The sequence below is a fragment of the Botryllus schlosseri genome, chromosome 1, assembly GCF_051294905.1.
Source record: "Botryllus schlosseri isolate E-star chromosome 1, Bs_hap1, whole genome shotgun sequence".
NCBI classification, from domain to species: Eukaryota; Metazoa; Chordata; class Ascidiacea; order Stolidobranchia; family Styelidae; genus Botryllus; species Botryllus schlosseri.
In genome coordinates this window covers 14,665,384-14,693,147 of record NC_137236.1, presented here as the reverse complement: position 1 = coordinate 14,693,147, position 27,764 = coordinate 14,665,384, and the positions used below count along the sequence as shown (strand labels likewise).

Here is a 27,764-nt window from a genome sequence, read left to right as displayed (position 1 = left end):
CGATGTCAACATTGAAGGAACCGGGAATTGGGGTAAGTTGGGTCTTTATTTGGTTTCCACTATACATTTCTTGAATATTTACTCAAGCGCAATGACTTGTGATCCTTTGTAGTGCTTCTGAAGACAGATTTTCTATATGTCATTATTCACCATTAGGTGAAATCAACTTTGTGTTGTGCCGACGATTAATTACTCTTTATGTTTCCAAGTGTTACCTAATACCGTTTGCCGATCGCTAGTTCACTTTCAAGTTAGAACAGCCGAAATCGAAGCCAAGTGGAAGCTAAGAGATGTGCATAGGATACCGTGGATAGCTTACTGTCGTATCTATGCTGTGTATATTTATCTTGAATACAAGTAATGATGATGATGGTGTTGGCGAATTAACCGATGTCATGCGTGAAAGGTTGTGTTTATTTCGTTAACTAATTATTGTAATCCGACAAATATACAAGGGATAGAAATGAAAGGATATAAATTAAGTGTATATACTGCAGGGGCGGGCAACATACGGCCCGCGGGCCGGGTCCGTCCCGCGAACGAATTTTGACCGGCCCGCCGGGAGTTTCTACCGTGAAAGTGAAATTCTAATCTGAAAGCATTGACAAATTTTATGCGTCACAGCATGAATCCAAATTTGCCAACCTGAGAAAGATGGTCATAAAACTACTTGTTCTGTTCGGGTCCACATACATTTGCGAGCAAACATATTTAACCATGAATATAATCGAGACAATGCTGCGTTCCAGTCTTACTGACGTTCACGTACAGTCTTTAGTAAGGGTTTATATACCCGACATGCAGCCAGATTTCAAAGAACTTGTTGACAATATTGACCGACCTCAGATGTCTGATTGACGTCAACAGTTATTGAAATACATTCTTTTCGGTCTCTGCGTTTTAAACTTAACGTTTACAATAAATATGATATATTCCTTGTATAGTTGGATAAACACGCGATTACTGCATCGATTCTGATAATCAGGCCCGCCAATTGGGGAAGTTGCCCGCCCCTGATATAGTGTATTCTTTGGTTGACTGTAACGCAGTAGTCGTGCGCCTGCGACAGTCCGTATTGCATTGTGATCTTGTAATAATAAATGACGGCAATGAAAATAATGCGATATCTCTTTCAATAAATAAATGGCTAGGATTGCTTGAAGTTTATTTTGACTCTTGCACTGTTACGATAACCATATCACACTAGATTTGATGAAGATTATCAATGATAGGCTACTGTGCCGATTTGAGAATTTCCAGATTTCCGCTTTGCTCAACCCAGCCGTTTTCTATGGTATTGTCCATGGTGAAACGGCGTACAGCTCAGATATATAATTAATATTTATAATTACGCCTGCCTGTGAATGGAATAGTTTTGGTATTTCCATTTTTTAATTCCAACTAAATACCACACAAAGTCAAATATCCCGTCAGTATCATGGTCCGGCTTTCACATATATTATTCGATAAATCAGATTTTAGAAAGGTCATGACTAAGACTTGACTCTTAAAGAAAAAAACACTCTAATTATTCGGCACAAGGCTACTTCAGAATGTCAGAGAGCATAAACCAGGGGCGGGCAACTTCTCCGGTCGCGGCCGGATATAGGAAAATGAAGCCATTGGCGGGCCGGATTACAGTATATATACAGTCGTGGCGTATTTACCCACCTATATGGAAAAAATCGTATTTAATGTAAACTTTAAGTTTAAAGCATAGAGACCAAAAACAGTAGCCTACTTAACTAATTTATTAACAGTAGCTGTGGCCGGTCAGAGTTGACAACAAGTTTATTGAACTCTGACTGCATGTTGTATGTAGAAACCCTTGGTAAAGACTGCATGTGAATATCAGTTATATTGGAACGCAACCTTGTCTCGTTAACGTTCATGGTCTAAAATATATGTGCATCCGAACGAACAGAGCAAGTGGTTTCACGCCCATCTTTCCCATAGGTCGGCAAGCTTGGATTCATTTTGTGACGCATAAAATTTGACAATACTTTCAGTATAGAATTTCACTTTCAGGCTAGAAACTCTCTGCGGGCCGTATGTTGCCCGTCACTGGCATAAACTGTCACTAAAACGCGTGCGACCTGTGTTAGGCCTATTGATTTATTAAGTAAGTTCTGACTAGCGCCTTTGGCGATTGGGTTGCCTGATGCAACATCACAGCATATAATGGTTTCATTATGCAGTTGAGAAAGCGTATAGGCTAACAGTTAAAGCGATCACACCTGTCTTTAAAACATATTCATGTGGCAGATATAAACGTGACCAATCGAAACGTCTAGTAGATATTCTGGAATATAATGAATATATGCTGTCTAACGGAAGAACAAAGGAAGAGGAGACGAATAAACTCAAGGATTGAAAATCAATTACGGGACACGAAAAATGAAGCCAGAAGACAACTTAAACTACTTATGCTAGGTACTGGGGAGAGTGGTAAAAGTACATTCGTCAAACAAATGCGCATCATTCATGGGAAAGGATACAGTGATACCGAGCGCTGTGAATTTACACATTTGGTTCATTCCGACATTTACGCCGCCGTTAAAAATTTGATACAGGCTATGTCCACTCTAGAGATTAAATATGCAAACCCAGACAATGTCTCGCATGCAAATGTATTGGTAGCTCTGGATACACGCGATGTTCGAACACATGATCAGTTCGCTCACCACGTAGAAGCGATACAGTCGTTGTGGAATGATCAAGGAATGCAGAAATGCTATGACCAAAGGAATGAATATCAACTGTCAGACTCAGCAGCATATTACCTCAACGATCTTGATAGGATAAGGACAATTGATTATATACCGACGCTGCAAGATATCTTACGTGTCAGAGTACCGACCACGGGAATTCATGAATACACTTTCAAACTTAATTCGGTTACTTTCAGAATGATAGATGTTGGGGGCCAAAGATCGGAGAGGCGGAAATGGATTCATTGCTTTGAGGACGTGACTTCGATATTGTTTCTAGCAGCGTTAAGTGAATACGATCAGGTACTGTCGGAGTCTCAACATGTTAACCGCCTTGCCGAAAGCATAGCCCTTTTTGAGACAATCATTGGACATCAATACTTCAGAAACACTTCAGTGATATTGTTTCTAAACAAAAAAGATCTGTTTGAGGAGAAAATTATGGTGACAGATCTCGCAGACTATTTCCCTGACTACATGGGAGAGCGGAGACGCGTACCGGATGCCCAAAATTTCATTCGTGATAAATTTATACAAGTAAGGACTGAACATTATGGGGCGATATATCATCACGCGACATGCGCGACGGACACGAAAAATATTCGAATTGTATTTGACGCTGTCAAAGATATCATTTTAAACGCGAACTTGGATGATATTCCCGTGTAACGCTCGACGGAAAGTGAAACTAACATATACTGCCTCGTCTCGGTGGAGCTGCTCGAAATCAGGGGCGTAGTCAAGGGTTCTGTTCATGCTGTTTTTGGTATCTTTGGTGCTTCGACTACTATGGTTATTTACAACTGGCCGTTATTTCTTATTATGATTCATTATCTAGTGATTTGTGGCACGTCCCACTTTCGTTCTAGGATGTTGTAAGGCACTGTTCACGTGGAGCACGTATGGCTAAGAGTGATTGATAAGCTTTTGTACTTTCCGAATTATCATCCAGGGTGGTGTGACGTAACGCTTGTCACTGCGTCAAAGTGAATACTTGACATCACCTCAACTTGAACAAAAACTGGTACCTTCCGAAAAGGTAACTCGGTTACAACTATCAGTAAATGACTGGGACAATGGGAGAAGGGGTAATATAGAATGATCGTAGCAGGACGTGTTTGTGATTCCTGCACACAAGATACGATCATTGGATCACTCTTACGTTAATGACATGGTATGGCATATACCTGTTCAAAGAGGCAATGATGCGTTTGATGCATTTGATGTCGAGTTTGTGGATTTGGCTATAGCTCGATATGGAATGATAAGTATCCGGGATGTAAAACGAGAACTTCATCATCCAGCGGCCCGAAGCTTACTCACTTTCGTCAGCTATCACTGTCATTCATCGCGGAAACCGTTTTTGAACGGGTCTTCATTTACAAAGAAATGCAACCAACATAGCCATAATAAACGCACTAACACTAAAGCAATGTACTCCTAACATGTTGAAATTATTTAAAAATTATTTTGGCAATGAGTCCTCCGGGGTATTTAGAAGTTTATAAATTTAAATTGTAGCTTATATGTTATCAGTTGTATGTGATATATGTTATTTGTGTCGTCACTGGTGTTTTGATGTGGAATCGTGAATCAACTGGAGTGCGCAACATTAATTGGTAAACTTGGTATTTAGCCACACGATGACACAGATCTGATATCATAAGTACAATGCGAGTTTGACAATGACTTATCAATGCAGTTCGAAAAAAAAACAGCTTATCAACAAGTAGGCCATATAAGCTACCGAAATGAAGGCTGTAAACAAGCAATACCGTACAGCGACGAAGAAGATTACGAAGGACAGATATGTTACATAGAAATGAATATTGGAGTAAGTTGTGCCCTCGTTTGTCATTCTGATAATTAAGCTGCCATTCATCCCGTGCATCCAGCATAAAACAAGTATCCAACCTAATTCTATGGATCAACACCATCTTGTCGACGGATGCAGTGCTATTGAATGAATGCTATCGATATGCTGCTATTTACCGAAGGTCGTATACTATGTAGTATACTACCTACTAGTGCTATTGAATGAATACTATCGATGTGCTGCTATTTACCGAAGGTAGTATACTATGTAGTGATTGTAGTCGGTAGTATACTATGCATACTGCTGTAGGAGCGCAACCATCTCTTCGGTATTTCGTACAGTAACCTACCTATTCCCTGCCTACAGAAATCAATCGGCCAGGTAATGAACGGAACTATTTCCGCTGTGGTTTTTAACCAGGGGTTCATCGAACCCTTGGAAATAAGAAGTACCGCAATACGGCGTAAGAGATGTAGGCCTAGTGTAAAATTATAGCCTATGCAGCAGAATTATTTTGCAAATCAACAGAGAGTAGAATATTATTGGACGGGTTTCTTCAGTTCGGAAATCATCCTTGCGTGATTTCACTTGAAAAGATTCATTGCTCTCAATTTGGGCACCATCCCATCCGACGGAAGGATAGTAGGGTAATGATAAGAATAAAACATATGTTACTGAAATCACTGAAATTACTGAAATCTTTTTCGCTATCATTCTTTGAAGCCGTAGGGCTGCTTTAGTCCAGCTGGTGTGAGACTCTCAGACACTGGCATTTCGGTGCCGGTCATAAATTCCGCCACTGAACATATAGCCTACCACAATCTACGACGTTTTGGTACACCTGCAATCCAGAAATCTGCAGCGGCAAAGAGATCGGCAGGGATAAACATTTGCCCCGTAAGAACACTGGATGTTATCCGTTATCGTCGATAGTAGTATTATCTCCACTGTCCAGTAACCGAAATGTCTCTGGTCTATGAAATATGAGCCTCACGGAAAAAATGCAACCCCATAGTACACGAATTCGGAAAGTCTCTGGAAAAGGGTTTTTCTTTTAGTTCTTTTAGGGTATACGAACGCTAAAAAGACTAAGAAACACGGGCTTAGGGTGTGCGGCATTTTTGATTGAACGGCCAACTTTAACTTAATGCGCTGAGAGCGCGAGTCGCACATATATGCTTTCTAGATGTTGCAAGGTCAATCATCTGATTACTAACGATTGATGGCGAGACTTGTCACTAAACTTCGATATCGGACAACAGGCAAAATTAATGTCTGGATGTGGACCTCGCGAAGTGCGAAAGCAGTGCCAGGTTATTGAATATTTTGTAGAAATAGGCTATATACCCTTATACATGTGCAAAGTCAGCATCAGCATGCATCCTTTGTTGTTTCCTATTGAATATATTATTTAATTTTATATAGACGTTCCGAGCCTCAAAGAGTCACTTTAGTAGTTTTGACCCTGCTATGAGCCCACTTGGGACTTGGCCTCCTAGACGTATCAGGGAATAAGATAAATTATGATGTCATTTTACTGACCACGCACCGTTAATAATAATTGGCCCCTCTTCGCTGACCGCAGACTGGATCGCCAGGAAAACACTATGGATTTTTCGACATACTGTTGCTTGATGCGTAACTATTTAAATAGCAATTACGAACAATGTATTGTATTGGTTTATTATTTGTGTTCTTTATTGTATTAAGAATCGAGACTCGAGATAGCGCTGTTGCTTCTTTACAATTTAGGGTTGGTTCGGATATCAATAATTTTAACTATCCGGATAACGTAAATATATCCGTATATTTGGAATTTATCTAACCGGTTAACCGGCTAATACCTGCTAAGTGTGACAATCGATTTTGAGGTTGGCATGAAAAATGGATCGTAATCATTAGACAGTGTTATTGTAGATCTACGCACAGTACGAGCCAATACCAGAAAAATCACGCAAATTGAATGTTCACTGCTTCTGCAACACCATCCTTATAAAGCACAATGCATCAATTGTGGAATCCTGTAGACGGGACCGGAGTCTTTTAGCAAAGAGCCCACATGCAGTGAATGCTCTTTCTGCTTCCGCAGAAGTGGGCTGAATAGTAAGCAGCGCTTCATAGAGAGTCAGGAGGTTGGCAGGTCGTTTCCCAGAAGCTTCAAAGACTTTAGTTTATTTTGGACCATTCTTCTGTTTAGGTTTGGAGTACTGAAAGGACGAGTAGCTGGTACTGGAATTGCTGCCGAGATGATAGCTCTCTCTAATTCCTCCTTGAGAGACTCACGTGATCAGGAGCGTAGCGGAAAAATAAGGGGGTTTGAAACAAAGGGGGGAGGGGATTTGTTTTCGAATTAAGTATCGTCGGAAATCAATTACGCATGCACGCATGATCATGTTTGCCACCATCCGACGTTTCGCAATGTCACTCTTTGATCACAATCGCTAATCGGCATACACTTAACGGCATATTGTCTCCGATCTATAGAGAGATAGGAGCCAACGCATGCTTTGTTTGTTTGTTGCCTATTGCAGGTGCGATTGTGTAGGCCAGCGATAATATCGTGCGCACCAAGCCAATGCAGATGCGATTGTGCGGGCCAGCGATGGTACAGTGTGCACAGGGCCGATTGCAGATGCAAAGCCACTTAGGCTTGTTGGAGATGCGATAAATCAGGCCAGCGACGATTGCCGAGCAGTCGCGTTACATTGTACTGTACACAGTGTACAGTGTACGTACATGTACACAGATGAATCTCGCTAATTGGCAACCCGCTTCTCGCTAATTGGCCGCGCGCAACACTGATATAATAGGACTTATTGACGCATTAACGCATTAGCAATGATACTCTTTTATCCGGTTAACCGGCCGAATTATATCCAGATATCAGATAGATTGATATCGGTTGATCGGTTATCGGTTGATCGGTTAACCACTATCCAGATAGTCCAACCCTATTACAATCCCGCTATGAGATCAGATTTGGACAATACGCAGTCATTTTGTTTCAATCATTCTAATTGACAACTAGATAATTCTGTATTGTAATTTATTCTAATTACTACCGTAGTAGAATCTTTCTATCCTTTCATTCAATTCTAATCTAATTTTTGCTTTTCCTATAAATGCACTTTCCGTACAGATATTTGCTATTCCCATGTTCATAAGAATTAAACATGATTTGATATTAACGGACCTTGATTCAATGTCAGACCTCAAGTTTACCGTACCACGACCTCACATGTCCATCTTGCCTTACGTCACACGCCATCTCATTTTGTCGCTTGTCTTTTTGTATTGTCTTCTTTTACTATTGATTGGGTGTACAACTGTGCAGTGTGCATGCTTACTCTTTACATCGTCTTGGCCTGGATGGGGTCTGATTTCAAAGGCTACTCCCATTCGTTTCGACACCTTCCTATTTTTTCATTGTATTGCAGTCCTGTGGTGCTTTGAATTGATGGAAAATTCTGTACTTGTCCAAGTCTCCATGAAAGTATACGTGGGCTCGTTGTCGTTTGTTACGCCACATAAACATCCACTGTCCAGTCCAGATGTAACGGATCCTTTAATATTTATGTCCAATGATAAGAACATTTGGTATTAAATTTGTTGTTGGTAGGATAGTTTTAGTTAGATGTTATTTAAATTGTCTAGTAATATAATTGGTACCAATTAGGGTTAACATAGTATCGGTATCCCTCTAATTTTTGACGAGTCTGTGTACACTGTACAATGTAACACTCACCAACTCACTGCGCAGACCCTTGGACAACAGTGCGTAACGACTAAGAAAAGGTATTCACTTCGGATTTCTTGTGCGCAACTTAGATTTTCTGTGCGCAGAGACCGTGTCAGCACTGCGCAATTGCGCACGTGCGCAGCTTAGAGGGAGCATTGCTTATAAGCATGCCCGAAGGACGCATTGTTAAGTTATATTTACCATAATTTCATGAATTTCATATTGTTTTAGTTTGTTTGTTATATTTTGTTATTATTTCTGAATAGAAACAATGCCAGTAATAGATGTCCCATATCATACCTTCCATCGATCAGCGACTTGGCTAGCTCTCAACTAGACATTGGGGAACAAACTTCAATGACATTACTCTGTTATACGCCACCATAGCGCAGGACATCTCGCCATACTTAAACGGTACTTTTCATGCGCAAGGCAAGTGTTTCAAATATGAGTGCAGTTACAGCCGGGATCGTGAATAAGTTTTTTTTATAAATCATAAATGAGGGTGATCGCTGGTGAAATGGAGTCAGTAGCCAAGCCCTGAAAGACATAAGACTGAAGGTCAAAAAGCGCCTTATTCTCCCTACGCCAATTTTACATCCTGGTTACTTTCTGCGGAAGCTGCTTATTAAGCATTCTATATTGAGCTAGCTAAATCATCAAAACTGTAAATAAATTCTAACGACCTGCCTAATATTTATTACAAGAATAATCTGAATTGTAAAAAATTTATGCAAAATAGTTGCGTCTATTGGAGAATAGTGAATGTGAAACTTTCGCGGCCCAAGTGGCATTCTGCTAAAGGTGGCCGCTTTTCCTTCCTCTTTGTAGATGCAACGGATCTATTCAAACGAGTTCATTAGTAACGCATGGAATTCATATCGGTCTATATTGTCATATAAGGAAATAATAATCGCACGATTGCCTCCTTAAACCGAGACATACTAACGCATATCGTCAATGTAATAGAGAGCCGCGACGGCATTCAGCCATCCCTCACCCTGACCTACAGGAACCCTCCAGGATCCACCCACACATAGTCCCCGTGCTTCATCAATATAGCCGCAATTACAATTTCGGAGGTTGACATTTTCGTTAGAATTGGTATGACAACACGGATTCTCTTGAAGCAGTCAAAACTGGGAAATGACACTACCCAGGATAGGCAAAGAATGATTTCGACTCCTTGGATACATCCTTAAGAACCACTGAGACGAGGCAATACCTGGGTAGTCGACATGTCTAGCCGCACGTGTACAACATGCGAGTTTCACCCGGGTTAGCGTTACAAGTGGAAATCCCTCAGGTTCGCATTTAAAATGATATCTTTGACAGCGTAAAACACGATTCGAATATTATCCGTGTCCGTCGCGCACGTGGCGTGATGATACAGCGCCCTCTCGTGTTCTGTTTGCAGTTCTGTAAATTTATCGCGAATGAAATCCCGGGCATCAGACGCGTGTCTCCTCTCTCCCATATAGTCGGGAAAATAATCGGCGAGATCTGACACCATAATCTTCTCCTCAAACAGATCTTTTTTGTTTAGAAACAATATCACCGAAGTGTTCCTAAAGTATTGATGTCCGATGATTGTCTCGAAAAGGGCTATGCTTTCTGACAGGCGATTTTCATGTTGCGACTCCGCTAGCACCTGATCGTATTCACTCAAGGCAACCAGAAACAATATCGAAGTCACGTCTTCAAAGCAATGAATCCATTTTCGCCTCTCCGACCTTTGACCACCGACGTCGATCATTCGAAAAGTAACCGAATCAAGTTCGAAAGTGTACTCATGTATACCGGTAGTCGGTACTCTGACCCGTAAGATATCTTGGATCGTCGGTGTATAATCAGCTATCCTTATTCTATCAAGATCGTTGAGGTAATATGCTGCTGAATCGGACAACTGATATTCACTCCTTCGAACATAACATTGTTGTACTCCTGGATCATTCCACAATGACTGTATCGCGTCTACGTGGTCAGCGAACTGATAATGTTCTCGCGCGGCGCGTATATCCAGGGCCGACAATACATTCGCATGTGAGACATTGTCTTGATTCACGTATCCAATCTGTAGAGAGGGCATGGCCTGTATCAAATTTTGAATGGCCGTGTAAATGTCTGAATGAATCAGATGTATAAAGTTTTTTCGTTCGTTATCGCTGTATCCTTTCCCGTGAATGATGCGCATTTGTTTGACAAATGTACTCTTCCCACTCTCTCCAGTGCCCAGCAAAAGAAGCTTCAATCGACTTCTGGCCGCATATCGCATATCCCGTAATTCCTTTTCAATCCTTGCGTTTATTCGCCTCCCTTCCTTCTGTTCTTCTGATAGACAGCAGATATTCATTATATCCCATCAGATCAACTATACGCGTACCTATTTATAATTTTTATATCTGCAACAGGAACTTATTTAACTGATTTCGGTGAGCACTTGAACTGAAAGCGAACGCTGTCTCCTCAGTGCAGTATAACCATTATTATGTTGTGATATATTGCCTCAAACTGATTCCCCGTTACCAAATGCGCATTTGTGATTTGGGTATGTCAGACATGTAATCGATTTGTAAATTACTCTGTTTCGGTGAACACGCGTATATGTGGTAGGCTTAGCCGTCTACAGGTCAATATAAATTCCCTCATTGGTGACAGAAATAATTATCCTAATAAGACCAAAGCCGATGATTTCATGGATGAGGGCGCAGGAGTCAAATTCAAAACGAAATCTCGATTTCAATGTAACTATGTAACACAGGACGCCAGCGTTTTAATAACAGCCCTAAATACAATTTCTTTTTGCCAGAGGTTCTAGAGCAGGGGCGGCCAACCCGTGGCCCGCGAGAAGGTTTTGAGTGGCCCGCGGAGTAATCCCCGAAATTGGTTATATTTTCAAAGAATTAATTAGAAAAACCAAATAACCAAATTTTGATTGGCTTGACCGTGAAATTTTGGACTTTGATGACTAATAAATCAGTTCCGACGCATTGACGTATTTATGAGTACAAGCGCCGAACAATCATGTCCTTGTCAAATGAGCCCAGTGGCATATGCAGAGGCGACCAGCAATATATGCCTGTAACATTTTTATTGACCGAAATTATTCATTACCTTCATTACCGTCTAGGTCGTGGATGAATACTGAGTCTTTATGTCACAATTGTTAGGCCAGTGGTTCTCAACCGGCGTGCCGCGGCACACTAGTGAGCCAATTACGTCTCGCAAGTGTGCCGCGAGAGATTTCTTCGAAATTTTGAAATTAATAAACAATTCTAGTCTATCGCAAACGATCAATAATCTAATTCGAGCGCGATGTGAAGATTGTACATTTGACAGCCCGCAATCAATACCCCGGCGAATTCGCCTTTTACCCGATATATCGCGTGCATTGAAGTTGAAGGGTGAATTCAGATTCGCACAATACGTCGATTGATCGCAAAGCAGAGCAGAACGGACATAGGATGGCGCCTTTATGGCAATGCGGTTTACAAATCCACATTGTGCCCCTAATCACCAGCAAGAAATAAACTTATTTGGAAGTGATGCTCACGTTTACAAATATTCGAATTAAAAAGATAGCCAAGCTATCCATATTGCGATTGTTAGGTAGCGTGCCGGCATTGCCGTTGAAATGTAGGCTCGGAGCGCAACGATATGTTACAGTCGACGAGTTTGAAAATTAAGAAGTTGAGTTGATCAAATTAAATCGGTTGAAAAATTCCCCCGCCGCTGAGGTCATTATTACGGTTTGTTGGAACTATAATTGCACTGCGGGTGGATGCCAGTAGAACTATCCAGGTATTGCTATCCTCACGCGTGTTACACGATCTGCGTGGAAATGCGCCTGGCATCCATGTAATAATAAACACCAATCAATAATCATCAGATTATATTTTTATCTGCCCAAGACACTCACACAATGTAATGTACACGACACGCAATGCGATGTAACAACGGCCAACCAGTTGGGGACTCTTAAACCGGTCTTCTTCGATGTTATTCTTCCATCGTCGGTCCTTTTTTATAAGCTATTTATTTCTCTTTCTTTCTTTCTTTCTTTATCGAGGCTTTTTCCTTGGCTTTTTTGTCGGCGTAAGAACAGCGCCCCGGGGTACGGGGAGCCCAGAATAACCACCGACGGCGGGAATCGATCCCGCGCCATCGATCCCGCGCCGCCTGCGTAGATGGTACCGACGCGCACTACTACGCTATCTTCATCATGTATACGCCTCTGTATTAGTTAGTGGCCATCGAGCTTGTCCAACAAATCTTATGAAATAGTATCTAAGCGCAGCCCAAGTTTTCAACGAGATCGCAGCAGATCAGTTATGTGGTGGCAGAGGTAACAGCTAAAAATGAAGACCACGGAAGCGGAGAATGTTATTGTTTCCGGCTTGCACTAACATTGTAAAGAAAATGTTTGGGACCAAAGCTGCGGAAGAATTGAAAACGATTCCCATGTCAAATGATACCATTAGTAGACGTAGCCTATTTGTGACATGTCCGTAGGCCTAGAAAATACCGTAATTTCTTCTTTGAATCAGAATGAAGCCTACTTCAGTGCTTAGACAAAGTAGACGTACTTCGTCAGAGACCATCATCTCTGTACGATCAGCGTGTAGTCAAAGGTTTGAGTACACGCTGGTACGATAGTGGTTGTGGGGGTGCTGATAGGTATTCTGGTGGTTTTCAGGGGCTGTATTATTTGTCATTTTCAAAGTGTGCCGCGAGGTCAAAAAGGTTGAGAACTACCGTGTTAGGCCTATAGATTTTTAAGCGTATTATTCTTAGTATTGTTTTCGCCATCAACTGATTCGGTTCGCTCCTGTCGTAGGACTAAAAGGTCATCAACATTCAAGTGGCCCGCGCAGCGGTTTATAAATCGCATGTGACCCTTTGGCCGAAAAGGTTGGCCACCCCTGTTCTAGAGCAATAAGCTAGAGTGGCATTTTTAAATTCATGGGCCAAGTTTCAATCACGACTTTCTGAAAACCAAACGCATAACATTCTAAGACACTTTTCGGTCCCCTGTCTCGGGGTTGAACTTCGTCGTATTGACTACAAGACCGACGAGATATCTGACTTTGCAAGGTAAGTGTGGTATGCAGCTAAATTTCTAAACAAATTGAAATCCAAAACTATTCCGAAATTATGGAACTGAACTGATTGCAATTTACCGGCAGCAATAAGAAAACACCAAGACTGAAACGGCTGGGTTAAAATATTTCATAGCGACGTGGACTCATTCACGGTCTTCATCACATTCCCGTATAGTGTTAATTTGACATATATCCAGTGTGATGCCGCTATACTAAATTGTAGAAGTGCGAGAGTCGCTGTAACAAGCATTCACCGCCAATTATTAGGTTCGATATCGCATCATTTCTTGTGCCAGAATTGAATATTGCAAGATCACAAGCAAATAAGCACTGTCACACAACCAGGAGCTTCCTTGTACAACTACGGCGTTTCATTTAACAGCATAATTCCTTTGATATCTATATAGGTGTATAGTATATCTATAAATATACATCTATAAGGTAAGTTGTTACTGAATAACACGAAGGGATCATAGTCTTTCAGGCAAACGGGTAATCTGTCATTGTGATCATCATTACTGTTACGGTATACAAAAATAGACAGTATATATACGACAGTTATCTCTCGATATTATTCCCCACGTTTCACCGCAACTTTCCATCTTTTCCGCTCCTTGAATTGTCATTTTCTGTGTTGCATAATAATTCTAAAGCGTCGGACTAAATCGCACTATGCTTAGTGGTTCACATACCTCGAAACTCTCGCCTCGTAGCGACGCGGCGACGTTTTAATAGTAAAGCGAGCAACCATTTGAGCTCAGCTCACAGGTAAAAACTAATACCTATAAAATTTATGAGGGGAACCTATTGAAATCCATATAATGCAAATATACCCGCATGCATTGGCTATGTTGGCTATACGAGGGCAAATCAAACATCCTTCCATCGCTTCTATCACCAGTTATATGCTCTTATATTCATTTAAGCAACAGATGTACCGCGGGATTCATCATCTAAGATCAAATTATAAGAATATTCAGCACCCCTATCCATTGGTTTGAAATTGCTCATGCCGGATGCGATACTGGCACTTTCTGTGACAGACAGTGTATGAGCAGTACGCGCACATGACCGGAATGTTGCTTGGGGGAATTATAATGGAGGTGTTCACTGTTCATCTCAAAACGAAGATGGAGACTTGCTAAACAAGGTAATTTTCGATAAGTAGCCATGTTGCTATTTTATCGCTCGTTAGCGCGATAGTGTCGTAATCCAGGGTTGTAATGACTCGAGTCATGACTCGACTCGAGTCAGACTCGAGTCACGATTTTCGGATGACTCGAGTCATTTTCTCAAAATACGGAAATGACTCGACTCGACTCGAGTCAATCTGTGTATTGACTCGACTTGGACTCGAGTCATTGCGCATGACTCGAAGCAAGTCATTGACTCGAGATTCAGACGGCGAAGACCGACATTTCATTGTAATTTCGAAGCCAACACACTATTGGGATTTCGTTTGTTGGTACTGGTGCTTGAAAATGCGACCTGAAACTGCTAAAAGTGAGGAAAATTGATATATTATAAATGCGAACCATTCAATATCACCAAACAGAGTTAGAAAAGTGGGTTTAGGGAGACGTTAACTGGAAACTGAGCAGTCAACACAATGACTTGGACTCGGACTCGAGTCATAATACCACGACTCGGACTCGAACCTCTGTTCGCTGACTTGGACTCGGACTTGACTCGGTGGGAATTGAAAATGACTCGACTTGACTCGAGTCGAAAATATAAAAGTGAGATTGACTTGTGACTCGGAGCCTTGTGACTTGGTTACAACCCTGTCGTAATCTGCAGACCTGGGTTCGAATCGCATCAGCGGCTTTCACACGAACCGACTGGCGAACAAAATCCCTTCCAGTGCCGGTCTCAATCCAGGAAAATGGGTTGCACGTAATCAAGACCAATCCTTTACCTAGTGCATTCCCTTAATATTTACATTTTCGATATGAAGAATTCCATCAGCAGCGACATCACAAACAAGACAGATCCGGCATACCCTTAACTGCCGTCACTGAAGCTTTTACTTGCGTGCAATATCTGGGCAAAATCGAGTTCCTGAGTGATTCGAGTATTCTAGTACGACTGATTTATCAAATGATATCCATATGAATGACTTGAACAGCTCTGACCATTACTGTTCATAGCGTTTTGTGACAATTCTCCGGACCAGATATGTCGTTTCCAAGAAAGCATGCAGCCTTATAATCCTTCGTGTTATGAATTCTGTAATACGGCCAATAGAGGTTTCGTCGCTTCGGCCACGGGATGAGAGAATAAAATATAAAATTCTCGTTGGTATGGTAATTGTCGGTGGTTACGTGTTTATGATTTCAATACTCGACGAAGTAGTTTCTCATTACTAGGGCTGGGCGCAATGATTCGAGTACTCTAATAGGAATCGAGTATTAATTTTAATGCTTCGAGTAGTAAAAGGCAATTTTTTCGAATACTGAATTTATACTCTCCTCGCAACTGAAAGTTAATTTACTAACGGCAATTATAGTTTTGATACTACTTTACACTGAGGAAGCCTTGAAACTTTGATTGGCCGTGTCTCAACATACGAGACATTACTAATGCCACGAACGTTACTAGAAATAACACATTTCCAAAGTCATGATCATCCCACAACATTGTCAAGAAGTGCAATGAAATCGGTCTGGTCGAAAAAATACTTAAGTATCTTCAATGTGATGGATAACAGGCAATATGTTCTTTGTGGTGGCATAAAAGGTACATATTTGAACTTTGACATTGTACATTCTGTTGTGACGTCATCATGAGCGACACTCGAATACTCGACTCGACTCGAAGCGTAATACGTAATTCAGAACCGAATCACTCATTACTCGGTTCCAATCATTAGAGCTGCTATTCGGTATGGACTCGAGAACTCGGGTTGTTGTACCCCGCCCTTATATCATTACAATCATGCATGCATATTACATATATTTGTTCAATATGTATCGTTTGTGTGGAATTATAGCTGAGAATCGGCGCAGTGTTTGTCTCACATTTCTGAATCCATCTTGCGCTGCATGTCATATCTTATATATCATTGTCTCACGGGGCGCTATACAATACAAGTGAGATGCGCGGTACAATCGGGAGATCATCAAGTCGGATACAGCCTGAATGGGGGCTTGTTGCATTAACAAACTCAGATCAGTAAAGCTGGAGAGTATGGCAATCAATCTTAGAATATTTTGGTGTCAAGGTAATGGAGGAACACAGACAATCGGAATGTGGAGCAAGAATGGTCGCCATCAAGACGAATTAATGGGTTGGAGCCTTACTATTCGTTACACCGCACTGCGGGAGACCAATACGATTTCGTAAACAAACGACAATCACCGCAAGTCAGCTGCGAAGACAGAGTCGCGGTCATATTTGGTCTGTATAGGCACCACAACGATTGAATGTATATTTTTCTACACAGCTAAAGATCCATGGCTTATATCTGCTGGGGAATTATACATTGATCTCCACATTCAGGCTTCAGAATTGTTAGTACAATACCGCTTACCGCGCCGTAAAACGTATATCAAACACCAGAACAAATGAATCGCGACCATTACAGCCGCTATTAAAGTAGCTCGAGCAGAATGAGAACACATTACACAGCGTTCGCACATAATTACGACAGGGTTCAAATATCATTGACCCGCGAAGTCAAACACGGCGGACATATTTGGAAACTGAGGCCTACAGTGGATTTAATACCACGGGACATATGGCGACCACAGAAAAAAGTCGCACCGATACTTGCACGGTGAAAACCAGTCGTAAGTAAAATATTTCGAAGAATTCAGCCTACTTTATGGTATGTTTGCGATGTATAGTTCTATCATATGTGCGCACAGTGCACCTGTGCACCTTACTGTAAATACATGAGTGGAGAATGGACCTAAATTTACACCATAGCGCACGGTGCGAATATGAAATCTGCGCTTTCTGGTTGCACAATGCACATTTTGCTTTCGCACCGACTCCATAGGGCAGGGGGGGTGCAATACCAGTCGGCGGACATCATCTGGAACATTAATCGATGCATTAATCGCGGATTTATCCACATATACAAGGGATATATCGTATTTAATGTAATTTTTAAGTTTAAGGCATAGTGTAGAAGGCGTGCTGTTGTTTTAAATCTTGCTAGAATGGTGACCTGAGTTCCGCGGAGCTGTGACTAGGTTAAGTTCACTCAACTTGCGATGGCAGACGCACGTTCCTGCGTTAGGTCTTTGATCTGACAACATAACGAAAATGCGACGACAGTATTACCCCAGATAGATATATTGGTTCAATGGATGTAATATACAGTAGGATATGGCGTAATGAGTCTACATATAATTAAAATGCTCACACTTATATATGACAAGTCACGTGATAACGAGAAGAAAGATATTAGTCACGTTATATACAGAGATGAGCGATGCAACGTAGTAAGATTGTACATCTCAAAAGTGTATGAACCGCGAGAGGGCGCAAGGCGACGTACACGAGCAGAGGTGGGCAATTATTTTCTTCCGCGGGTCAAATGAGAAAAATAAATACGTTGGCGGGCCGAGAGAAAAAATTTAGCTATATTCTCCAGCGTATTTTGATTTTATTTCTAAATTACATTGCTAATAAATGCTGCTATGTAAAGAAAATGTGACGGTTAATTGAAAAAAAATATCCATTTGCTGTCATGATTGGAAACAATGTTAAACATGATACATTTCAGCTCTCTTTGAACCCTTATCCACGTTCTGCTCTTAAGACTCTAGAACAGTGGTTCTCAAACTTTTTAGGCACGCCTTCGTTTATGATAGTGAAAAGTTTCGCGCCCACTTATAATGATATCACACAATATTAAAAAGCGCAACCAGAATGCCGGCAACCCCAACGGATAGTTTGATTGCATGGAAGATTATGGCTTTTGATGAGACAATGGTGAAACATAAACGTCGGACAATACACAGAACACGAACTACAAGCTGGGGGTATATCGCGCCTAGCGCGAAATTTTTTTCGAAAACTTCGGCTTCACGCTACCCTTTCTGACGCTTTCACGTTTCCCAGTTCGAGAACCACTGCACTGAAATGTAAATGCAATATAGTACAAAGCTTATTTTCTTGGTGGCTGCCTTCCGAGCGGTGTGCAGCTTAAATAGTACTAATGTTGAGCGAAGCTTGCAGTTTTTCTGAACTTCACCCTCCCTTGACCGAGTGTTTCGGGCTTTTGTCCTAAGACCGACTTTAAATAAAATTCTTAATCTCGGCGACATACTCGGCAAAATCTGGAAGGATGGGTTTACCCCCGACTCCAGTATGCGAATATTTAGTGTTGTAAATGATAAACCTAAACCTTCTTTGAATTTCAGTTTGTTTTTACTGGCATGGGTGATAGACATGATAAGTCATATAGTAGGCCTAATCGCGAGCACTGAGTGATTGACTTGTTTTACGAATTAGAGATTTGGAAACATATCACGTAACACATAGAAACACACACCGTATTATGCGTAATGTGACAATGTCAACAAGGAACGTTTGAACTAAACTATATAGAAAGAGTGATTTCTTGTGACTTCAATTGCTACTCATACTTTGCCACATTGCCTTTATTTGGAATCTGGATTACGCATGTCATATACGTAAACAGGGTCATCGTGGCATATTAATGTAATTGTACAGAATTCAAAGTAAACGAATTTCCTGTTCATTCGATACAGCCTTTGGTTTTAGTCATTCAAAAAACAAGTTTCATGTATTGACTTCCAAGCAACCGTACGGGCCGCACAGAATAGCTTCGCGGGCCGCACTTTGTCCAGGTCTGTACAAGAGAGACCAAAACTGTATTCAATGAATTTATTAGCGCAGTGTACTTAAATTGCTGTATGTTGAACGTAGAAACTAGACCCCGACCGATATCGGATTTTGTGCTGATACCGATAAAACCGATGTCTGATTCGTTCGCCGATAACACCGATATATACAGCCGTACACTACAGCCGATATTCACAGAAGATGGAATCGATCTTAAAGGGTGCATTTTCAGAGCTTCAGCATTTATTTCGACAGCTTTACTGCCATGGTCATACTTGAACATGGAATAAACTTGAAGTGCTGTAGCTGGACACCTTGAAAGTGTAAGTAATAATATGTAGTATGGCAATATTTCCGGTCTAGCGGTCAAGGATTATAGTTTTCGGACTTCCTACAATCATGTTGTGACGTCAGGAAAATTGCCGATATTTTTTCACGTCCAATGGCCGACACCGATAATTCTGTCAACGTGTGATATCGAATCGATATTATCGGTGAACCGATAATATGATCGGTCGCGCTCTACACACAACTTCGTCTTGTTAATGTGCATGGTTGAAAATGGTTGCTCGTAAAGTGGACCTGAACCGAACAAGTAGTTTTATTGCAACCTACTCTATAGTGGAAAACAGAAAAATACATGATTTTACACGTAGGCCTACACAGTGTACTGAGGTGAGTCACACTGCCAAGTGTGATTACTGGCATGGATCACACAAAAATCCGATTATGCTAGTTTCCCTTTAAAATTTACGAGCTGATCGATTCCAATGTAATTCAATATAACTTTGCATTCTAAGAATTTCCAGAATATTGCGCTATAATTTTGCGGGCTATAATTGCGTTTATCAGAAACAAAGCCGGTAATAATAATGCGCGAAAGAACCATGTATTATAGGCTCCACGCGATGGAGTGAGAGAGTTATTCGACTTATCCCGTATTTTTGAGTTGACTCGGCAGATCATTGCTCAATGCTCATTGCTCAAATGCTAAGTCTTCTGAAAACGGCCTCGGCGTGAGTTTTACGCCGGATGCCCTTCATCCCGCTACCTGCAGATGTATCGCAACTTCGTACCGCTATTCAACCGGTTAGTGACTGAGTTCTTGAGAGACAAACAGCGGGAATCGAAAGCGAATCGCAACGACGAGATGGCGTAATGGTGGAGCGACCGACTTCTTGATCAGTAGCTCGCCGGCACAGGGTACAGCCCCCGGCCGCGACAGACCAGAGACCTGATTAGTAAAAATTGTATCTGTGGCTTCCCAACTTATATCTGTGTCTTCCTTGATCAGCGGCATATGCACAGTGCACAACTGTACACTATTCATTCAAGGTACTTGTGCCCTGTGTCCAGTGTCCACAGATCATGCGTATGTAGGCCTATATCATGAATCTGCACACAGAAGTAGTGATCAGTAGGGCTGGGAAAATCGAATAGTAGTGTACCTGAGTGATTCGATTCTGAATTCCTTGATATGCTTCGAGTCGAGTCGAGTAATCGAGTATCACTTAATATGACGTCATAACAGTATGTAACGTGTCAATGTTCAAATATGTACCTCTTATATCACCACAAAGAATATAATGCTTGTTATCCATCACATTAAAGATACTTTGGTAGTTTTGGACCAAACCGATTTCATTCCACTTGGTGAAAATGTTGTGTGATGATCATGTTTTCGGAAATGTGCAATTTCCAGTAACGTCCGTAGCTTTGTACGATATGATACGTCCAATCAAGGTTTCAACGCTTCCACAATGAAAATTAGTATCGAAACTATAATTTTCGTTGGTAAATGAACTTTCAGTGGCGAGGAGCTTTTAATTACCGTACTCGAAAAAAACATGTTTGACTACTCGACTGGAATCATCAACATTAATACTAGATTCAGATTCGAGTACTCGAATCATTGTGCCCGGCTCAAGTAATCAGCATATTTCGGAATCCGTGTTAAAGGGTCGATTTTTTAAAGTCTGGCTCACTTACTAGGGATTTTCCTGTTGCCAATGCTCATGCATTTTGTTTCGTCATGTAGCCGCCACGCACGTCCCAGGCTGCAATTAGCTCAATGTGCATATTCCAAATTCCATTCCCCTTTAACTTGCAATTGAAAACTGTCTGCACATTTATTGTTCGATAACAGATAGATTGTGTCAAGTTTCCCGATATAGACGTAGTTTCATCAATGAACACTTGAACAGACATGGCGTAAAAGGCCTCCGGATCTATACGTACCATACGTACGTACACATATATTTACATTCATCCTTTCCTCGTTTTTCATCGCCGGATGGATAATTTTTCATATTTTATTGATTATTATTATAAAGTCACTCATGATTTCTTGGTAGTTGAGGCTGCGATCCAATCGTATCAGACAGAAACCTTTTGAATTGCTATATGAGTATTGTGACCTGCGTCAACGGTTACTTCCATACATACGGTTACACGAATATCCATAAATTGCGGGTAAACAGTCTTCAACAATCATGCGTAATTACTTAAATAAACAGCGATGTCGAAGGATTGGGATCAGGGATATCTAGAAACATAGAACTGCGTTGGTCACCAAGATACAGAACCAGTAATAAATGTCAGAACTCGGTAAGAATAGTATCGTTATATATGACAGATTTAAGCAGTCCTTCATATATGAACTGTGTGTGGTGTGAATATACATATTTTGGCGAGTGTTCGTTGTACATCATGTTCTGAGGATCTCACGATTAACGAAAGTCTTTGACCGAAATGATCATTGCCGTCATTTGCAGTCCACAAAGTCGTAATGCCGGTACTCTAAATTCCGTTGAAGTCCTCGTAACCAATACTGGACACGTTTGGATGAGTGCTTGCATACTGTGCGTAACCCTGATAATATAAAACGGAGTCGAACAGCTGATATCCATCATATTCCATATTCGATCGTAGCGTTTTCCCGTTGCCTATTCACGCCGAGCGTATCACATCAAATCGGTGTAATTAATCATACTTCCTTATTCGCAAATTATCCTATCACATTGGCGTAGCTAGGAGGGAGCGAAATAGGTCAATGCCACTATTTATTTACGGCTTGAACAGTGTGACGAGGTGTGTACTTATTGCATGAACATGATTTATATTTTGTTTTGGATTGAGGCAAATCGCATTGTTGAAGTAAAATTGAAATGGTATTATTCGAAAAGCAATTCGGTAATAAATTCCAACGTTGAGTAGCACAACAATGCCATATAAGCCTACACTCTCCTGTTGTTCAGCTGGATATGCATGTATTGCAAGGCTACAAGCTCTATTCCTAGTTAATAGAAAATTCTCTTGAGCAAATTTATGAAGGCAGTGTTCGAGTATATTTCAGAATATTTCAAATTTCAAAACGAAAATATCGGCATGCATTCACAACAAGGAATAGACGAGAACAGAGTAGGTCTTCGGGAAGGGGATGGGTTTCCTCGATTGTAAGTCCCAAAGTATAGGAGGTATATGTCGGATTTGACAAGATAACATGCTATTGAAGTAGAAGCAATACGTATTGGCTGTTACAGATGTATGTTAGAACATTATCTGAACAACAAATATTGCAAACTGTTAAGTGCCTAATTTATGCAGTACGTATAACATATTGAATTGATAACATAAAATAAACGTAGTTAACCTAGACTTTAGTTAAGTTAAACACAATATATCATGAAATTTAACAAACGCAATTTTATCAAGCAATAATAGTGTCTTCACGCAATCAAGTACGAAGTTGTTGTTGTTGTTGTCTGTGGTATTCATAGTGTTTGTCGACTACAATAGTCATTTACACCAGGTCGATTTCATGTATTTTGACTCCGTAGTTGCCAACTTATAGTACAAAGTAATCGTACCGTAATGATTAACCTAATTCGCCCTTATCACCTGAGTCCGCTGTATGGTATGGCGAGATGGCGTAGTGGTATAATCCACAGTTTGCAACACCAATGGGATGTGGGTTCGAGAATGACCGAGGTCGAAGTTGATCTAGGCCTCTCCCCGCCACCTCATCCGCGAATGCAGTCTCTTAGAAAAGCCTAAAAGTGGTTATTGCTACGAGTCAGCAGCTACGGAATCATAAGTGAGGTATATCCGCCTGGGGTGACCACTGACCATGTAGTCCATTGACCATTGACCATTGTAGTCGACAAACACCACGAATACCACAAACAGCAACCGGCGTGCGTTCGAATATGACACAGAAGGTGTTCTATCACGAGTCTTGTTGCGCGCGTGCGATCGCGTTCTCTTTTAGCTACGTGTCTACGTCTACGTGTTAGTAAAGTTGCACGGAGGACAATTCGCATACAAAATAAATATTCAATCCTTCAACGTAAATATAGGACACTTCTTGCATATCGAGTGTTGCAATGCATATGGCCAATGGCGGACTTCGCATTTGATGGCGATTACACATTTGAAACCCAAAGTTCAATTAACTATTGCAGTGGTTCCCAACCTTTTTCGTCTCGTGGTCGCCTTGGCCGATATTTGAGCTGGAATTTTCCCCCTATGATATAGTTGCCTGTGAGTAAAAAAGGTGCTTTTTAACGCGCAACCACTTGTTGGCTGAACAATTAATGGCCAAACGATGTCCGATTTATGTCGAATGGGGACCGTACTACAGTTAAATTTGACCTGTTTTTTACCGGTCGGGTAGCCGCTGACGAAAGATAAATCACCAAGTCCGGTTGCTATGCCCTATTACTGCATCGATTAATTTGGTTTGTTTCTCACGTTAGCTCAGATGTTGGCTTAAAAGGTTAAACAATTTCACATGGGCCTTGTGCTGAATTCGGCTTGACTTTTTCTTGCTTAGTAGCACTTTGGTCGGGACGCTGTCGCGGGCCCAACGAGATCATCTCGCGAGTCTTACCTTATCAGGGGGTGTAATATCTACGGAAGATACTTAAACATACACCTAGCTTAAAATCCGCCTAAGGAACGTACAATTGTAAAGAAATAATTTGTAATTAACGGTGCTATACCATAAAAATCTATAAGCCTTGTGAAGCCGATGTATCTTCCGATACAACACCAAAGCCAGATTCCCCCCTAAAAATTTCAAAATTCTTCCCAAGGGGGTAATTCCCCCCCGGCTGGGAACCGCTGAACTATTGGATGGTACCGACAGAAACATTTGTGGTAAGTCTGACGACAACGCTATTTGTTCAATACCGAACACGGCGCAGCATTTCATTGCTAAGTGCTTTCACAAATCTAATACCTAGGCGGAGCTTCCTTTACAAAATTCGATTGAGTTTGTGTTGATTGCAACCAACATCCGCTGAAAAAAAAACGAACTCCTATGACGGATGGTACCGACAGAAAAAAAATTCATAAGTCCAACGCCAAAGCTATTCATCGATAAGTGCTTTCATATATCTAATATTGAGTTGGGGCTTTCTCGGAGCTCAAAATTCTATCGAGTTACGTTGACTGCTAGCAACATCCGTTGAAAAAAAAACAGAGCTCCTATGACCCGACATTGCATTGCGACACATTGCAGAACAGTAATCAACACGTTGTAAAATATTGTAGACTGAATACCATCGGCTGTAAGCTCTGATATATCAACGGGCTTAAATAGTCCTAAATTCCCAATAGAAACTTTGATATTGAACAATAATTTTCGATCATTGCTTCGGATATAATCGCAACACATCTATAGTTACAAGCCTATTCAGTTGTTCTGGTAGTTCCGAATAACTACATGACATTCAAACGACCTTGCATTTTAGGATGCTGGGAGTAAGCACCGTCGTGTGTTCATGTACTCTTCCAGATTTTGAGCAAAGAGCCGAGATTGTCTACGATTTCGATTTACATTTGCAACCAATATCGAACTGTCGATAAATCATGCATACACAGACGCTTCGCATTCCATCCCACAAAGTCGCTTTGCATTAAACCCAAGCGTGCATTCTAAAATGCTCACATTTCCGTATATGCTAGAACTGAGTTACGAATTTCACAGATGATATTCATCCAAGTTGTTCTGCAAAATAGTATCCTTCACGGCGTCAAAGACGACTCGCATTGTTTCAGTGTCCGTGGCACACGTAATATGATGGTATATCACCCGTCCCGCGTCGGCTCTCAACTGCAGAAACTTCTGCAGAATAAAACTCGAGGCTTGCTTCGCGTCTTCCCGTGCGCCCTCGTAATCGGGAAAATAGTCCGCAAGGTGTGATACCTTGATCTTTTCTTCGAACAAATCTTTTTTATTCAAAAACAAAATCATGGAAGAGTCTTTAAAAAAATCGTAATTTAATATTGTTTTGAAGAGTGCGATGCTTTCGTCCATTCTATTATCGTGTTGCGCCTCGACGAGGACTTGGTCGTATTCGCTCAACGCTACTAAGAACAGAATGGAAGTGACGCATTCGAAGCAATGAATCCACTTTCTCCTTTCCGACCTTTGACCGCCAACGTCCATCATCCGGAACGAAATCGTGCTAAGCTTGAAAGTGTACTCCTGTATACCGGTAGTCGGCACGCGCGCGCGTAAGATGTCCTGTTGCGTGGGCAGGTAGTTTGGTTGCTTTATCCGGTCGATATCGCTCATGTAATACGACGTGGAATCCGACAGTTGATATTCGCGCCGTCTGTCGTAACATTGTCGCACACCTTCGTCTTGCCACAGCGATTTTATAGCGTTCACAAACTCAACGAACTGCTCATAGGTTCGCACGGTGGTATTATCCACTTCAAGTAATATCTCGGCGTGCACGACGTTGTCATCGTTGGCGTAGTCGATGTTTAGGGTAGACATGGCTCGTATCAAATTTTGTATGGATGTTATAATGTTTTCGTACACCAATACTTTGAAGCTTTCCTTATCTTTGTCGCTGTAACCTTTGCCGTGAATGATGCGCATCTGCTTCACGAACGTGCTTTTGCCGCTCTCTCCCGTGCCCAGCAGCAGAAGTTTCAACTCTGCCCGCGCTTCGTTCTTATCGCGCCGCAGCTCCTTTTCGATCTTTGCGTTGATTTTCCGCTCTTCTTTCTCTTTTTCCGACAGCAAGCAGAAGCTCATCGTGTTTAATCAAGCATAGCAATATAGATACCGATGAAACTGTGACAATGATCAAGTAGAAAATTACTGCTAGGTGACCTGGTCGATCGCTACAAGACCTACAAGCCTAGTGTCGCTTGCACTGGATTCCAGGCAGTTAGTAGGGATGTGCAGAATTTATTAGTGAATACCGAATCTCGTGCTAGCCTCTGAGTCGAGTCGCGTAGCTAAGTATCACTAATCGTCACACGATAAGGGCATGCTTTATGTGTATGGTTAATAAATGCTACCGCTGACTATATAATGCCAGTGGCACACCACCAGACTTGGAAACTAGAAAATCTCCAGCTTTATCAAATTAGATTAGAATTAAAGCTACACAGTTTTTCCCAAATAATATTAGAATTAAAATTACCTAATTCGCAAAAACTTATATATTCAATGGAATTGTGTATGAGAAATGAATACAGCAAAATTCAACTTCAGCTCATATCAAATCCCAGTGCGTTAATCAAGAGAATGGTTAACGTCTCTGCACCAATATTGGCTCGTTTTGCACTCACCACGGCCGGGTCACAAAGACGCGGGTCACATGATTTGTGATTTTGGAAGAACGCGAAGTAAAGCATTCTGAAATGCTGAAACTAATTTCAGTTTCAAATTATTATTGTTTCTCTTTCAGAATAAGCTATTCGCATGCGCCCAACAACACTGGCACTGGCTAAAACCGGTTCGGCGCTGTACTAACGGATGGCTGTAAGTCGTCACAATACCTTCTTTGATTATACGAATGAACGGATTGTACTGTGTCAGTATAGAAAGTAAACATGGAATGGCAACGACCGATTTTGCAGGTTCGTTCCGCTTCGCTGAAGCTGGAATCCAGACTTGTTTTGCGTAAGCGACTGTAGGATTTCTGGCAATCCAAATGTGATCTTCCAGAACGTAGAAATTACTGAATCTGGTCTTGATCGAAAGCTACTGTCGCACCGATTTCGAAAATATAAATAAAAATATGATCAGGCACTGTGCCAGGTAGAATCACACACCAAATCTGAAATGTTGGCATTGTCCGAACAATCGGAGAGCCGCAACGGGTCATTGTTTTGGTCAATATGTCGCGATAAGCCAATCGTTCTGAACAATGCACATTTCAGATGTTGAAGGTGATTTTTCATCAATGTATGGACGCTGACCATATGTTAATTCATACTTTTGGAGTCAGTGTGACCGTATAAGACCGACCGATTAAGACCGGATTCAGTAAATTCTGCGCTCTAGAAGATCACTTTTGTATTGCCAAAAATCCTACAGTCGCTTACGCAAAACAATTCTGGATTAAAACTTCAGCGAACCGGAACGAAACTGCTAAGTCGGTCGTTGCCATTCCATGTTTACATTCTATAGTGTAAGTAACGCGATGGCAACTTGGCACATGGATTTCTCTGCGCGAGAGGGATATTCTTGTTAACTCGCTGCAAAATGCCGCGGACAACGGGGCATTTTCAGGAAAACAATAAGTTAGATTAGTATTAGAATTAGA

General features: G+C 41.3%; 3 pseudogenes; 1 reads left to right on the top strand and 2 right to left on the bottom strand.

The window, feature by feature from the left end:
* The first annotated feature begins 2,269 nt into the window (after nt 1-2,269).
* LOC145437611 (guanine nucleotide-binding protein G(q) subunit alpha pseudogene) lies at nt 2,270-3,618 on the top strand (annotated as a pseudogene).
* A 5,507-nt stretch (nt 3,619-9,125) lies between these two features.
* Nucleotides 9,126-12,436, bottom strand: LOC145442896 (guanine nucleotide-binding protein G(q) subunit alpha pseudogene; annotated as a pseudogene).
* A 10,076-nt stretch (nt 12,437-22,512) lies between these two features.
* On the bottom strand, nt 22,513-27,442 carry LOC145443070 (guanine nucleotide-binding protein G(q) subunit alpha pseudogene; annotated as a pseudogene).
* Between the last annotated feature and the right edge of the window lie 322 nt (nt 27,443-27,764).